Raw genomic sequence first — 17205 nt, 5'->3', positions numbered from 1 at the left:
GTGCATGAAAAGCGTTTGCCACAATCTTACAAAAAATTAGGTGGTATTACTATTACTATTATTATTATTTTGTACTTCCAATGTTTGGTCAATTCATTCAACAAATATGTAGTAAGAATCTGCTTAGTACAAACATGTAATGACAATCTATGTGTACCATCAGGATTCACAGCATCTGCTCTGAGGACAAACCATTTGGGTTCCATAGCAATTTTCTCCGTTTCTTCATCTTTCAAATAGGGATAATGGTAGTAATAGAGGTATTATGGGTAATAACTGATTTAATACATGCAAAGTCTATAGAACAGTGTATGGCATGCATCACTCAGGGAATATTATTATTATTATTATTATTATTATTAACAATGCTATTAGTCTCAAGGGATATACCTAAGATGCTTTCTACCATATAGTAGGACCTCAATAAATATTGAATGGATAACTTGTGACTAACTTGTGCATGCAAAGAATTTGAAGTTAAGATTAATTTAAATTCATATATAGTTAAGTATACTAACGTTCATGAATAATTCACATTAACAAATATGTGTTTTTAAATTGATTTTCTTTGGAGATTCCATTGAGCATTTCACAACAGCTCTTGAAGTAATTGGAGAAGCACTGGCAAATACCACAAAGCCAGAAAGAGGAATGACTTAGGTCAACTAGGAAATTCATTCATTTTTAAACTCAACAATTGTCTACACTCTCCTGCTTTAGCTCAGCACCTGGGGAAACTTCTACCATCTGCGTCTCCAGAATGAAAGTCAACCCTTTCCTCTAGCTCACAGGAACCCCTCCAGGCTAAGCCCAGCACCCAAAATCAGCTTTGTTTTCAACTCGTTGTAGAGAGCCTGGGCTCTGCAGTCAGAATGCCTGGCTTCATCCTCCTATACTTTTGGTGGGAATGAAAACTGGTGCAGCCACTATGGAAAACAGTATGGAGGTTCCTCAAAAAACTAAAAATAGAACTACCATATGATTCAGCAATCCTACTCCTGGGCATATATCCAAACAAAACTATAATTTGAAAAGATACATTCACCCCAATGTTCACTGCAGCACTATTTATAATAGCCAAGACGTGGAAGCAAACTAAATGTCTATTGACAGATGAATGGATAAAGAAGATGTGGCACATATATACAATGGAATATTACTCAGCCATAAAAAGAATGAAATAATGCCATTTGCAGCAACATGGATGGACCTAGAGATTATCATACGAGGTGAAGTAAGTCAGAAAGAGAAAGACAAATACCATATGCTATCACTTATATATGGAATCTAAAGAATGACAAATGAACTTATCTACAAAACAGAAAACAGACACACAGACAGAGAGAAAAGACTTGTGGTTGCTGGGGGTTGGCAGGGGAGGGAAGGATTGGGAGTTTGGGATTAGCAGATGCAAACTATTATATATAGGATGGATAAACAACAAGGTCCCACTGTACAGTATGGGGAACTATATTCAATATCCTGTGATAAACCATAATGGAAAAGAATATAAAAAAGAATGTATATATATGTATAACTGAATCACTTGCCTGTGCAGTGGAAATTAACACATTGTAAATCAACTATACTTCAATTAAATAAATTTAAAAAAAAAGAATACTTGGGTTCAGATTCTTGTTCTGAGACAATCCCTCCATGCCTTAGTCCACCATGCACAAAACAGAATAGTAAGAGTATCCGTTATACTGAGTGATTGGGAAGCTGAACTGAGTTAATCTGAGTAAAGTCTGGAGTGCTGGGTGGAGCACAGGGTGTGTGCTCAGCAGGTGTGACTTGTCTGGTCCCAGTTCCCGAGGTGTGCAGCCTCTCTGAGCTGCTCCCTGGGCTCCTTCCACACTCCACAACTTTGCACCTGCCCATCACACATCATTCTTTCTCCCGTTCTTCACTGGATAAACTTCTATTGATTCATCCAGGCTCATTACAAATGGCACCTTTGTGGGGTATATGACATGACACAATCATGTATTCCCAGAGTTTATAATCTTTGGGGGGAAACCAACAAGCAAACAATAGCACTAATAACAACAACAGACAAACTTACAAGTGAATCACTTAAAGGACCCCTTTTCCAAGCCCCCATAGATCCTACTAATCTGGGATATTTGACACGTCTTTCTAATCACCGTTTGATGTGAGTGCTAGCAAACACCAGGGAAGAGAGTTCTGTTTCCTTGAAATGGGCTAGAATATCTGATCTTTGCTGAGTTGGCGAAGGGACTGGTATTTGTGGAGTACCTACCATGTGTTGGCCCGGCTGGGTGCGCTTATGTCCTCGTGTTTAATCTTCACCATCACCCTGTGAAGCAGACAGTGTTACTCATTTTAAACAGGAGGAAACTGAGGCACAGAGAGGTCATGTTACTTGCTTGTATTGACACAGCTGTATATTGGCTCTGGAATTTGCATTCAGATCTCTGTGCTGACAGAGTCCTGTTTCCCTGGGTTTCATTGGAGAGGATATGGAGTAGTATGGGGTTAGGGGAGCAGAGAAAGAATGAATAGAGAAGTTTGGGCAGGCAGGAAAGCCAGATTTTCTACCTTTGCCAATCCTATTAAGGTTTGATCCCAACTAAAATCCTGGCAGGTGTACATCAATAAGAGAGAAAAACATTCCTGTGTAGGTTCATTTCATTTGCAGAGTGGGAATCATCCAGATACAATCACCAGAAGAAGTGTTTCGCTTGGAAATCAAGAACTTTGGCCATCATATTCTTCTGAATTCATATTGAATTACTCATGGTGTGTTGGAAAGCCTGCTTTAGAATCAGTCATTCCTAACTTGGGCTGTAACACATGAATTGTCAGACTTCAGGCCAGTGATGTGACTTCACTGAGCCCCAGGTGTCTTGTCTAAAAATGGAATTATCAGAGATACCAACTCATAGGATGGTAATGAGAGATTATTAAATGATGTATGACTAGCGTGCATATAAAATGTATCGTGTGGGGAGAGTCCTGCTGAGAATTATGTTGGGACAACATTTATAAACTGGTATCATCCTGAGCAAACTGCAAGGTATGGTCACACCAGGTGTGAGCTGTAAGAAGTGTCTAGCAGAGGGGCTGTCACCTGGTAAGCCCCCGCAAAAACCCCTCCCTGCCAGTATTTTAAGCACAATTCCAAAGTCAAGCTACATTGCACCATTTATAATTTTCTGGCCATATTAGACTCACAGGCAGAGATAGCTCAGCCTGGTTCTTATTAGTCATCAGTTAGTCATATTTTTAAGTCTGATCGACCAGTGAACGTGTGGAGACTCATCAGAACAACACAAGAGGCTTCTCAGAGTAGTTAGGACAAGACCACGGGAGAGAGTTTATTCATATGGGAGAGGAAGGAAGGTGTGTGCTGTAATCTATTTAAAAACAAACAGCATAGCAGCTTCAGAACAGAAGATGGGAGGGGGGATGTAAAAGAACAAAGGGAAACAAGTTAGAACATTACGTTTAGTCACCTATATCTGCCGAGGAGTGAAGATGGAGGGGCCAACATATTCCGGCAAGGTGAGGCATCTTTAGCAATTGCTGGAAAATACCTGGTGGAAATGGGGGGGGAAGGCAGAAATCCTAGGATTTTGTTCTTCCTGACAAACGGTGGATACATAATACATATTTGTTTCTTTCCTTTTGCTTCTTTTGTGGTAGGATTTGTAAAATAATCTGAGGAGGTGATTTAGAGTTTACATCCTAGCCTAGAAGCTGCTGATCACAAATGTCTACCTGATCATCAATTTCTCTTCCTTTCCTTCCCACCCACCACCACTTCCTTCCCTCCCCCCACCACTTCCTTCCCTCTCACGGCTATCTATTGAGCCAGAAACTGAAAATATGGGGGTGAATAGACAGGTTCATATTTGTCAGGGAAGACAGACACTGAGCAGATAATTAACCACAACTGTAGTAAGTGCCCTGAGATAGCGTCTACTCCTTACTCCAGGTCCTTGACTTTTGCTATGGTTGACATGTCTGTGTGGCTATCCCCAAAGCATCTCAAACGTAACTAGTATAATACTGAATGCATGGTCTTCCTCCCACATCTGGCTCTTCCTCCTGTCGCCCCTGTCAGAGTTAGTGGTATCACTAACTCTCAAGCCCTTCTCTTTTTACTACACCACAATGCATGATTCACTGGAGCAGACTCTTGGAGAGAAAATGATTTGTATTTTTATAGAGACCTACAGAAATTTCATGGGAGAGCAAGTGTTAGGGGGTGCAAATTCTGACCATTAACTTTGGGGTTGTATTAGAGATGAATGTGTGTGTGTGGGGGGGGGTGGGGGGAGACGGGGGGGGGATATGGTGGGGGTGGGGGAAGGGATTTCTGAGTCAGCATAAAAATCCTAGCTCTGATGATTCCAAGTTCATCATAGATTGAGGAATCTAAGTTCGTCATAGATTGAGGAATGTATATTCCCCCTTCCCCTGCACAGTCCTCTCTTGGTTTGTCTTTTGCATCATCAACAACAAAAAACCCAAAATACAGTAGGAGAGTCTAAGTCTCTGTTCAATCTGTGTTCTCAGAATAAAAGAGACTCATTTGCTAAATGCCTTCTGTGACAAGAAGACAGCAGCTCCTGTGGAAATCTCCACCCAGACACTCTCCATCTCCATCCCTCCTTATCTATCATCTATTTACCCATTTGAGTAATGGGAGGAAAAACCAGCTTCGTAATCAATCTCATTTGCTCTGAGCGCTGAGAGTTAAAAAATCATTTGCATTTTGACAATGGTCCAGCAGTTCCTTACCCCATCCATCAATGTGAATGATAAATCGGCTGCCTGGTTTCCATCTGATCTTTAATTGAATAACTGCATGTTATCAACACAAATCTGCAGTGTGGCCTAGAGCTTGTTTTTGATGGGGGGGCCTTGCTTCTTTACTAAAGTGTTTCCAATTTTAAATTTATATTATGTCCACATAGTTCTGTGTGTGTGTGTTTGGAGAGAAAGGGGGGCGGTGGTGGAGAGAAAGAGAGCAATGTGACTGGGGCTGGGGAAATGGGAGAGTGAAGGGGTGAAACTGCAGCCAGGCACACCACTAATTAAAATGGGAAAATAAAATTCTTTCACTTGGGGCCACAGGCAATGAATGTTCCTTGAAAAAAAAAAAGTGAAGCCCCTAATTCTTAGAGATTTGCAATCAGATAATAACTTTGCAAAATGTGACTGACAGTTACCAGATTATCTCCTTAATCACACCTTTATTTCTATTAAGCAGGGCTTATGCTCCCAGCAGGTTTCAAACATGTGTTAACGCTGAACATCCCATGGAAGAATCAAAGGGCTGTAGCGACTAGAGCTTTGTGGAGGGACTCTACAAATAGAAACATCCAGAAAGAGGGGCAGAAAAACCAGTGCGGAGCAAATACAGCTTCAATCTGCCCTGGCTTAAACAAATATCTCTTTCCCCCAACCAGCGCAGAATGTCAGAAGCTTTGGAGGAAGATGATAGAAACATAGGGGAAGGCATACAAATCAGCAAGCCTGCAGAAATTCTTTTTCTTTTTTTTTTTTGGCTCAGTGAAATCTTAGGATTCTAAGAGTTGGTTGTTTTCAAGGACTAATTCCCATATTCCCATAAGACATAATTAGCATTTATATGACATTTTCTTATGAGTGTTCTTTTCTTTCAATCCAAATGTCTAAATGCTCTGAATAGTTAACCTGCAAGTAAACCCTCAGAAAGAGATGAAAGTGATCAGAGTCTCAGTTTGTGGTTTAAAATTGAGCCCCTCATGAGGTCCAAGGCAGTAGTTACTGAAACCTCCTCCCAGGAGTTTGCACAGAAGGGACAAAGGCAAATAGACGCTAGTGAAGGGTCTAAATTAGGCACTGCGTATCGATTAACTCGGTCAATCCTACCATCTGCACTGGAAACTAGGTATTGTTATCCTGTATTAGAGATGAGGAAACTGAGCCTAGAGAGATCTATTAACTTGCTCATGTTAGAAAATTGTAGTTAGGATTTAAACTCAGTCACCAAGGCAGTCCCATCTTCAGTGTGTGATAAATGTTTGCTGAAGGAAGGAGTAGAGATGGCACCCTTTTTCATAACTGCCATTTTGTTTCCCATAGTCAACGTAAGACAGTTCATGCTTAGCTGCAAAGACCTGTTTTGTTTTTGTTTTTTTAAGCAGTTTTGTAGGTGTATAATTCATCTACCAAAACAAACAAACAAAAAACAAATAAAAACTGCACATATTGAAGATGTATAATTTGATGAGCTTGGACATATGCAGACACCCATGATACCATTAGCACAATCAAGGACATAACCCAAACCATTCAAACTCTCCTTACGCTTATGTCTCTTTTTCTATTTATTGTTTTCTGCAGTAAGAACACAACATGAGGTTTACCCTCTTATACTTAACAAACTTTTAAGTGTGAATACTGTGTTGTTACTGTGGCAGCCATGTATCACAACAGATCTCTAGAGTTTGCTCTTCCAGCTTAAGTGAAGCTTTACACCTGTTGAACAATGGCTCTCCATTTCCCCCACACCTAGCCCCTCACAACCACTTCTATGAGTCTGACTATTTTAGACTCCTCATATAAGTGGAATCATAAGGTGTTATTTTCATAAACTGCATAGGAAGTCATTCAATACGCCTGCAGGAACAGCAAGAGAAGCCCTTGAAATGTTTATGCAGGTGTTGTGATACCTTGGGGATACACGATTGGAAATAAAAAAAACCTGAATTTCCATCCCAGCCCCACAACTGGCTAGTGGGGCTGCCTTTCACAAGTCCCTTTTTTTTCTCTAAGCCTCACGTCCTCAGAACGAATGGTTTGGACTAGAAGAGTGAATGCCAACTTGTGTGTATGGTTCCACATCTCAGGGCGCCATTGCAAGGGATTTGGGATGCAAGAGGGTACCAAACATTGTTGGATGCCTAAAAAATTAGTATCTCTGGCACACATAAGATTCTCAAATCATTCTTGAAATTGGTATGTATATTTGACTTTTTTCCAATCATTCTTGAAATTGGTATGTATATTTGACTTTTTTCCAATCAAAAGATAAAATTATTTGTTGTGTCATACTCTGACTCTAGAAAGAAGCTCTTGTTCTTGAGAAAATTGGAAATCACTGATCCTCAAGCCTTGGCTTTGCCTCTGAAAGCTGTGGGTCTGATGCAGGAAGCAGGAACGGGCAGTCTTTCTCACCTGCAGATATGAAGGGCATTGCTAACCATAGTTATGAACACTGATGTAGGAAATATCTGGCAAAAGTCAATGAACATGTTTTCTAATTTATTTCCTTCTCCACAGACAGCAGCCATGACATAAACACAAGGCTCCATATTATGAGAAGAGCCTAAAAGTGTTTAAAGTGTGTAGAGGCAATAACATTTTTTTTTTGAGGACCAGAAAAACATTATTTCCTCTCACTGTCATCCATCCTAACCTATTATCTCCACTCAAAAATATTTTAGAAACTTCCTTCCTTTAATGGATGAGACAGATTTAGAGGAGAATTAAAGCTACGGAACACACGTTTGGGGAGCCACTAAACAGAGTAAAAGAAATTTGTTAACTTTCAGGGATATTTGTCAACAGCTAATTCAAGAAATTCAGTGACAACTGAATGGGAATTGTCAACTCTTAGAATCAATGAACTAAACAATTATCTTTAAACATTTTCAATAATTCTTTTCTATATTTTCTGCTACCAAAATAATACATATCTATTGTAGAATTTGGAAAATATAGAAAGCCCCAAAAGAACAATATATAAACTACCATTAATCTACATGTAGTATTTTCTATGCTTGCCTATATCTCTATCTCTATACTTAGACATTTTATTGAAAAAATTGTTTCATATTATTCATTTCATATTATTCTTGCTTTTTCTTAAATTTTTTTATTACATAATATTAGACACATATAAGGGACTGCAAGTAAGGTATGTATAAGTTATAAAGCATGATAAGAAAATGAATAACCATTAAGCTACCATCCTACTTACAGATTCAAATATGACCATTATTGTTGAGTCTATCTATATGATTCTCCCCAATTCTACTAACTTGAATATAGATGTGATGCTGGGAGCTACAGCAGCCATATAGTGGGCATGAGGGAAAGGCTAAGAAATTTATGAAAATTCTGGCCTTGACAATTCTTGCACCCACCTATCTACAAATTTCTGCTTATGTGATTTTAAAAGCTGGCTATATGATTTGCTTAAATACTATAAATCTGGTTTTATGTGAATGAGAACTGAAAGCAGTCCTGACTGAGAAGGCATCTTTTTCCACTTAGTCCCCAAGCTAGATCCTCACATTCAATAGGAACCAAAAAGGTAGTGAAGAAGTTCCACAAGTAATTTTACTAAATTGGAGTAGACGTTTCTTAGTGAGGCTAATATGGTCTGGCCACTCCCTATTTTCTCATCCTCGTGTTGTTATCACTCTGCCTCTTATGCATTTGGCTTTGCCCACTTGACCCTTTATAATTTCCATGAAAATACAGTAAAACCTTGGTTTGCAAGCATAATTCGTTCCAGAAACATACTTGTAATCCAAAGCACTTGTATATCAAAGCGAATTTCCCCATAAGAAATAATGGAAACTCAGATGATTCATTCCACAACCCAAAAATAGTCATAGAAAAAATGATTACAATACTGTAATATAATACAAAATAATAAAGAAAATACAAAATATAAAGAAAAATAAACAAATTAACCTGCACTTACCTTTCAAAACCTTTGTGGCTGGTGTGAGGGTGACAAGAGAGAGGAGGGTTATTGTGTAGGATGACTTTCACTATCACTAACGGAATCACTGCTATCTATTGGCTCAAGGGAATCTTTTTCTTTTCATGCAACTTTAACAAGGAACTTATCCATTGACACTTGCTTTTGCCTCCTTTTGAGGATTTCGCAGAAATGTGACATTGCATTGTCGTTAAACAGATTCATCGTTCACACTGCTACAGCCTTATTCAGGTAGTGCTTTTCTACAAAATTTTGCAGTTTCCCACATTTTACTCATCTCCCTAACCTCATTTGAAGTGAGAGATTCCTCCGCCTTTTTCTCCTCCTTCTCTGCAGACGAGATCTCCTCCATAACCTTTGCTGTTGCTTGTGATGCAGATCCATCAGTTCGTAGATGGTCAGCTCCATTGGCTCAGTTGTGATCATGTGATGTTTGGCATCATGCACTACTCGTATTGAAAGACATTGCTTGTCTATCAAGTTAAAATTTATTAGAAATGTTTGCTTGTCTTGCAGAACACTCACAGAACAAGTTACTCGCAATCCAAGGTTTTACTGTACTAAATTCTTTCCGGTTTCATAGCCTTCAAGCATTCTATTTCATTCGCCTGGATCCCTTTCCCCCTAAATTACCTTCCCCTTCTATACGAGCCCCACCTGTTACTATCTCTTTGTAAGCAAGTCACTAGGCTTTGAGTTCCACTAGGAGAAACTCCATGTCAACTTTGTTGATTGTATACCAAGCATAGCCTAGCGTAGTGCATGAAAGATTATAGTTACTCAAAAGTATTTTGTAAGATGAGCAGTGAATATGTCGTGTGCTAAGTGTCAAACAAAGCCTATCCTCAGTTGCTCTTTAATTTCCCAAGCTCAGGTTTTTCATCTTAGAGATAGGTTAATAATCCTTCCCTCTCAGTGTAGTCTGAGAAATAAATGCAATCATTGTGTGTAGTAGGGGCTTAGATAGGTGCTTGAAATGTGGTTCATTTGCCTCTGATAAGAGAACTCTTTATTCCTAAATCAACAGATATCCTTCCAACTTTTCACTTCAAAGTAGTACTTGGTAGAATTATTGTTAGTGATAATTATAATCCACTCCAACACATGCTAAGCACGTGTTCATATACATTACACACCAGTATGTTATATACATTGTTTATTTTTGTGATGTAGCCTCTGTTAACACCTCTTTGTTGCAGATAAGGAAACTGAGGCTGAGACTAAGGACAAGCCTCTTGGGGTGCTTGGGCACTACCTACAGACAGACACCTGTGATTGGGCTTGGTCAGAAACTAGATAACCAGACAGCCTGCTATTTACAGGATAAATAGCACCTGCACTTGCTTCATTTTGTTCTTTTCCAGAGAAAAAAGGCAAAGCTGAACAAAATGAGCTGATATCAAATTTTTTCTTAGAAAAGCAACTTCCAAAGACTGCACTGAGGTCAATACGGATTTTCATTCCAATCTTCTCTCCTCCTAGATCCACAGGCTCTGAAAAGAAAATTGACGCTCAAGCTGGTGACCCCAAGGTAGGCTCCTCAACCTAAAAACAATGCCTGAATCAGGCCTGGTACAGCATACTTTCCAGGTCTAGAAAGCAGATTGATACACATTACAGAGATTTTGCTACAAGAATTGAAAGCAAACGGCATTTGCTTTAATCAGAGCTCCTTATTTAGAACGTTATGTGTAGGAGGTGCTTAATAAATGCTGGTTCAAATGCATTCCACGGATCTCATGATATAGTGAGATTTTATGATTTTGATACAGTTTATTCTGCATGCCACTCAATTTATTATAGCAACCGATACTCTTCAAAACTTGCCCCAACCTTGTCTTCCAGTTTCTTCTCTTAACATTCCGGCCTTTACACATAATTCTAACCACACCTGAGTACCGTTTCCTAGATATGCCCTAGCGTTTAGCTGCTCTGTGCCTTTGCTGGTACTGTACCTGCTTCCAAGAATTCCTGCACCCCAACCCCACCTCTTTTCATAAAACTGGCCAACTCATCCTGTAGGTCTCTGTTACACTGACTTTCCTCCCATGAAATCCATCCCAGATAAGAAATATTCACACCCATGAGCTTTCAAATCTTCTAGATGTAATTACAGCAACATTTTCCATTTGGTGGACAGCGTGGCTGGCAGATAAAGCATAGACTTTAGGGTTGGAAATACCTGGCCACAAATCCCAACTCTGCCACATTGAAGTCATACATCCTGGTATGATTTACCTAAACATGAGCTTTCATTTCCTCTTTGGAAATGAAGTTGCTATGACCTTCCTACTAGGGCTGTTGTGGGAATAGGGGGGTACATTTAAAGTTCCCAGCACGGATCTAGTTCATGGTCAGCAGCTGCCTCATTCTGCTTATTCAGGTTCTCAACTCAAATGTTCTCTCTTGAGAATGGCCCCGATCTAATATCCCACCCCTCCACCCTACTCCCTTCTTTAAGCTTTGGGCCCATGTTGTCCAAGTTCAAATTCCAACTCTACCACTATGAGTGTGGGTTACTTAATTCTGTTCCCTTACTTTGCTCATATGTAAAATGGGGCTGATAATAATAATTGACTCATAGGCACATCATAGAGACCATTGAAAGCTCAGAGGAGTACCAGATGGAGAATAAACTCTGGTTGCTACTATACTGTTCATTCCTCTATCCCTGGGGTATGTGTTTAGTGCCTAGCCCAGGGAGGTAACCATTTTGTATTTGTTGAATGAATAAACGCACACTCTCTGGTTCTTTTCTCCTTCCTCTGCATCCTATCCCTGGTTCTTAGAATAGAATGTGGGCTCCTCTGGGGCAGGAGGAAGGTTCCGTTGCTATTGGGTGGTCAGCCTCCAGCACAGGGTCTGCTTTCACGCAATGTTCAGTCAATGTCATGGAATGGCGGGAACATTTTCCACAGCGTATTCCCACTCAGTTCTGCTGGAAGTGAGTTCATTAGCATCAGCTGGGAGGGCAGTCAGCACTCCGCCCACCACTCAGCAACCTCTTGCCACCACTTACTCAAGCTCACTTATAGAGGGTGACCCAGGGATGCAAAGCTGCTTCCTCTCTGGCATGACAAAGACCTAGACCATTGTCTCTCCTGACTGGGTACAAGATTTACCTCGTTCTGCTGGCAGATGCATTTAGACAATGCCCTGTTTGGCTGGCAGTAAGAGGACTCTTTTCTTTTTTGGGGGTCTAATCCCTTGAATCAATATTTGTTCCCACCTCCCTCTGTTTACAGATGGAGACAGCTAGGCTGAAATGGCATCTCCAAAATAAGAGGACCAAAGTGGGCCATGAGGAGGGGGTCTTGGAAAGAGAAGGAAGGATCCATCCAGGGGGCATTTCAACAGGTCAGAGGCTCTGCTTTCCAGTAAAACCAGTCACATCCTTGGTGAATTCATTTAACCTCTTTGCAAGCTTCCCCAAAGAGGTGGTGTAGGAGGAGGGGTGGGACGGCCCATTAAAATTCAGTCTGACCAACAAAGAGAAGTAGGCCATGGCAGACTAACAGAGAGGCATTGACTGAAAGAGGCCCTGGCACCGGGAGGCCACATGCTTGAATGTTCTTTTCTTTCAAAACAAGAGGACCTCCCAAGCATGGAGTCACACTGTCCACTTCTGGGTTTGTAAAGTGTGTGTTTCTCTCATGCAGAGCCCACAGCACAATCTCTTTGGCTCACTCTTCATCCCCTCCCTTCCTCTCTACGGGACACAGACTGTTTTTGTCCATTCTCGAAAATCATCACTGAATTTTCCTCCTATTGCCAGATGTAATATCTCTGCATAGCTGCAGGCAGAGTCTGACTCTGCTACCAGACAGATGCCATTTCATCACACATGCACTCCGGATGCCAACACGAGAGCTTTCTTCAAGTCCTCTTATCACTTTTTAGGGCAGGTGGGAGGAGACAGGGGAGAGGGGTAAAGAGAGAGAAGGAGACTGACTGAAGAAGACAAGGGAGTATGAGACTTCAAATCTCTGACTTTTAAAGCAGATGTGATGGAAGGCTGCTTAAGAGAATGGCATACCCTGTTTTCATTTGTGTGTCATTGAGAATGGGTGTGAAACCTGCAGGAGGCAAATGTAAATCAAAAAACTGATAGAATAAGAAAATTCCTTTAAAAGCAAAAAGTTATTAAACAGTCACTAACTTATCTTACTTTTTAGACATAACACGACATCCATTCATTTCATACAGAATTGTTAATTTGGCTCTTCCCTTGCACAAATGAAAAGTTGGAAAGTTTCAGCCTAAAATGAGTGCAACTGAGGCCAGAGTTTAATTTTTGGACAGGCTCAACATTTTCCGTGCCTGACTCAGCTGTGTTAAGGTAATGAAACCAGTTTTACTTTCTGTAGCTGTCACTTAGCTATTATAACTGTCCTTACTGTTATTCTTGTCACAGATGAGGGAGGGGACACTAGTGTTGTCTGGGGGTCAGCATCTCCATGTTCACAGTGTTTATTTCATCAACTGAATGACAGCAGCACATGAGGTAGAAAAGTCTTGCTTGCTAAAAAGTCAGATGTTACATAGTCAAGGCTGTCTGTGGTGGGTAAAAAATTGGGCTTGGTCAACAAAGAAGGGTTTGAATCCCATTTGCTGGTTCTGAAGCCCTTTCCATAGTGTCTGGGGTCCATAAGATCAGGATGTGTTTAAAGGTCAAGGCTGTAAATAGCTTCAGCATCATGAGCTGAAGCCTGATCATGGGAGGAATAAGGAGTCAGAATAAGAATAAGCCCTATTGTCAGCTAGTGGTGAAATTGATTTGCCCTGGAGGGGCCTGGCCAGTTTTAACACTTGGCAACTCTTTCGTCTGTCAGCTCACCCAAAGCCACCCAAGCTGGGCTTTCATCCTTCTCACTAGAGCAGAGTGAAGGTCATGGACTTGAGAGTCCCAAAGCCCTGGCTCAGATCTGAGCTCCCCATCTTCTGCATGAACTTGGGTATATTCGTTACAGGGAAATTTCATTTCACTTGTCAAATGAGAATGGTGCTCTTTACTTCATACTAACTCTTAAGAGTGTAATGAGGTTTAAATGGATACACATATAAGATTATTATCACAATCTGACACATAATGAATACTCATACTGGTAGTTCTCAACAGAGGGTGATTTTGCTGCCCAGCAATGATTACGAGACATTATCCTGACTGTAGGATTGGGGGCAGTAGATACTACTGGCATCTAGCGGGTAGATGTCAGGGATGCTGCTAAGTATTCTACCATCCAGAGGGCAGTCCCCTATAATAAGGAATTATCTGCCTCAAGGCGTCAACAGCACCAAGGCTGAGAAACTCTGGCAAGATAAAAAATAGCCACTCTGCATCAGGCATTTTCCTGTACACCTCTGACCTCTTGCAACTGTACAGGTTCCAAAATGTGGATGCTGACTTATAAGGCTGATAACAATGACAGCATCCACTAAACTACGAAGAACTTCCATATATATATTATTTCATTTGATTTTCAACAGGACCAGTTTATAAGTATTATTAATGCAATGTTATTTTACAGGTGGAAAAACTGAGGCTCAGAGACCTGGATCACTCAGCTGGTAAACAGCAGTGCAAGTTTAGGATACTGTTCTGCTTTCAACTCATGTACACCATCACATGCATAGAGCATGCTCAGATAGCATGGAAGCCTGGCTTTGAATAGTTTGGGTAATTCATTCAGCTGCAAAATGGGACAAATCATACTGCTCTTTGGGGAGCAATCATTGCAAGGAGAACAAGAAATGATGTATACAGTAGGCACTCAAAAACCAGAGCTCTCTCAGTGTCCCTGATTCCTCTTGATGACTGGACAACATATAGTCCTTAACCCCCAAACGTAAGCCAAGAGACCCTCAAGGCCAACCTAGGATGCGTGCCCTGCGTTGGGTCCCCCCACATGAGCCTGTGTAGGAGTCTCGGGCTTCACCAGGCCCCACCCTCCACAGTTGCTTTATTCTCTGAGTGATGTTGCCTGTCAGGCACCATCCTGGCTGGTCACCGAGGCTTTGCAGGGGCCTCCAGTCCTTCTGGTGCCCGGTACCCCGGGGCTGACACCTTGATAGCTGCGCCACTGCTCTCTCATTACCTAGCGGGAGGGTCACCTTTCTGACAGACGGCTTTGAATTCTTTATTAAAGATTTTTTTTTTCATAGAAAAGACAGATTACTTTACAGTTCTGACATGCTCTACTTATTATGACATGAAACAGCATTCTTGTTTCTTTTGCTTGGGGACACGTAACTGCTGCCTTTGGCTCATGCCAATATATCATGTCACTATGATGTACTGGTTATTTGGTTGGACCTTCTATAACCTTTTCACATTCATTCATTCATTCATTCATTCACTCAACGATGCATTTGACTATCCACTGTGAACCTAGCACTCTGCAAGGCATTCATTGGATTAAAAAATACATTTCTATTCAGTCCTTGATCTTGAGGACTTCTCAGTCTAGTAGGCAAGGCAACAGTGTAAAGAAGATAAATGTTTAAAGTGGTAAGCGAAACAAAAGAGGTATGTGTTGTACCTGGCAGGATGGAATTCAGAATTAGTAGTGGACCTGCAGAGTGGGGTACCTGATTCACTCTGTGTGGTGATGGGCAGGGTAGCAGCAGAGGATGAAGACTGGATTTTGTTGGAGTATGCTGTAATCTGTGTGCAGGGGATGGAAGAGGACTGAGCATCTATGACTGAAATAAGCTGATGATTCTCTGATCCAGAAGACGGCCTGGATGCCCTTTTATGACCCTGAGTTACTTTGGCCCTGATATCTCAAAGCCACCACTAAGTATCTGAATGTATTAGCAGAAATCTGTGGAAGAGGGAGTCACTAACCCTACTGGGAGTAGGGGTGGAGGTGGTATCCCAGAAAATGTGCCATTTGAATAGGGCATAAAGTATTTAGAGAGGCTCCCCTTGTGGGGAAGGGAAGTGAGGGCTTTCTGAGAAGAGCAAGGGTGAATCTGACACCCTTGGAGAAGGCTAATGATGTGGTTGGAGCAGAGCACAGGGGAGATGAGGTGGGGGAGGAAAGGTGAGGTTTGAGGGCACTTTGGGGCCATTTGAATGCTGGGCCAGGGAATCTAGACCCTCTGCAGTGGGGCTTGCTGGGTTGTGGCCGATTTATGCAGCGAGGCAGTCTGGTAGAGTCTACACTATAGATGCGTCTCCCTGGGAACAGTAGAGGACTGCAGGGGGCTGGACTGAGAGCTCAGATACAGGAGGCAAAGGGACAAATGAGGCTGCTGCAACCACCAGAGAGAGACTGTGAGGCCTTCCTCAGGTTTCATCCAACAGAACAGTCTGTACCCCTGCCCAAGCTGGTACCCATGCCTCTCACCAGATGCCCCAGCACATATTCAGAGAAAGAAACAAGGAAAAGGCCAAGAATGAATGAGTGTCTTAAATGAAACCAGATGTGTTCAATGCTCCAGCACCTAGTAGAATCTGAAGTGCACATACTTGGAATAAACACACATAAAGACATGAGAAGCAAGGAAGTGTAGAGTGAGGGTGAGTGTCTAGTCAAAGGGGCTGTGAAGATGTTGTCTGTTCTTTCTGCAGTGCTAATGTCTCTCTTGTGCCCAGGCGGGTGTAAAGCAGGGGTTCATGACTTAACGCATCCTCTCTATAAGAACCTCTGCTCCCATTCGTGAAGTTGCTGTTACGGTTCATCATGCGTGATGCTCAGGGTACCACACACATCGCCTTAGTTCATCTTTACAACAACTACAAAGCAGGCTTTATTGGCCCTGAGGTTGTGAGAGCTTAGGGATTTGCCCAAGGTCACAGTATGGTAAGTGTGACATTGTGATTTGAACTCCAGTCTGTCCAACTCTAAAGCCTTCTGCATTAGTGAGTTCACTACTGAGGACAGAAGGTCCATCATTATAGGATAAGAAATGCATGCAAGTTGTTAACATCACCTCCCTTTCTGCACAAAGACCCCGATCCAGAGCCTTTACATACCAATGCGGACTGAAAAATCAGACTTGGGGTAAGGAAGGAAATGGTGGGAAAGAGAAAAAGAAGAATACAATATCTACCTCCAATTTTTGTTTTGGGTTTGTGTAAGCTCATTATCTCCTTTGGGTGTAAGATTTTTCTTCAATAAAATGAAATAAATCAACTAAATCACATGCAAGCTATATTCTGCCTTAGCAGTCCTGGGATTCTATGTCCTGAGCTGAGCTCCCTATCATGGAGTGGAAAGCAACATTGTGAAATGTGATGGTGCTGAGTGTTTTAAACCAATCTGAAGATAAATCAGGAAATCACTGTGTTCAGTTTCAGAAGAGAACGGAATTGTAGAGTTCCAGATTTAGCAAATAAAAATTTAACGAGTTCAGTTAAAGTCGAATTTCAGACAGGCAACACATATTTCCTTAGTATGACTGTCCCATGCAATATTTGGGATGTAGTTATACTAAAAGTTTTTCAT

At 41.3% G+C, this 17205-nt stretch overlaps 1 long non-coding RNA gene across 2 annotated transcripts; it reads left to right on the top strand.

Annotated features, from left to right (window-relative positions):
- The first annotated feature begins 3306 nt into the window (after positions 1-3306).
- Positions 3307-16875, top strand: LOC130829465 (uncharacterized). 2 transcript variants are annotated; one of them, XR_009047534.1, is made up of 5 exons: positions 3307-3528; positions 10235-10283; positions 11998-12109; positions 12959-13091; positions 14281-16875. It is a non-coding gene; the product is annotated as an uncharacterized LOC130829465 (long non-coding RNA). The 2 variants fall into 2 exon arrangements; XR_009047533.1 differs by having other exon boundaries at positions 12928-13091.
- Positions 16876-17205: the final 330 nt, after the last annotated feature.

Source organism: Hippopotamus amphibius, chromosome 9 (genome assembly GCF_030028045.1).
Source record: "Hippopotamus amphibius kiboko isolate mHipAmp2 chromosome 9, mHipAmp2.hap2, whole genome shotgun sequence".
NCBI classification, from domain to species: domain Eukaryota; kingdom Metazoa; phylum Chordata; class Mammalia; order Artiodactyla; family Hippopotamidae; genus Hippopotamus; species Hippopotamus amphibius.
This window is presented reverse-complemented; position numbering and strand designations above follow the sequence as displayed.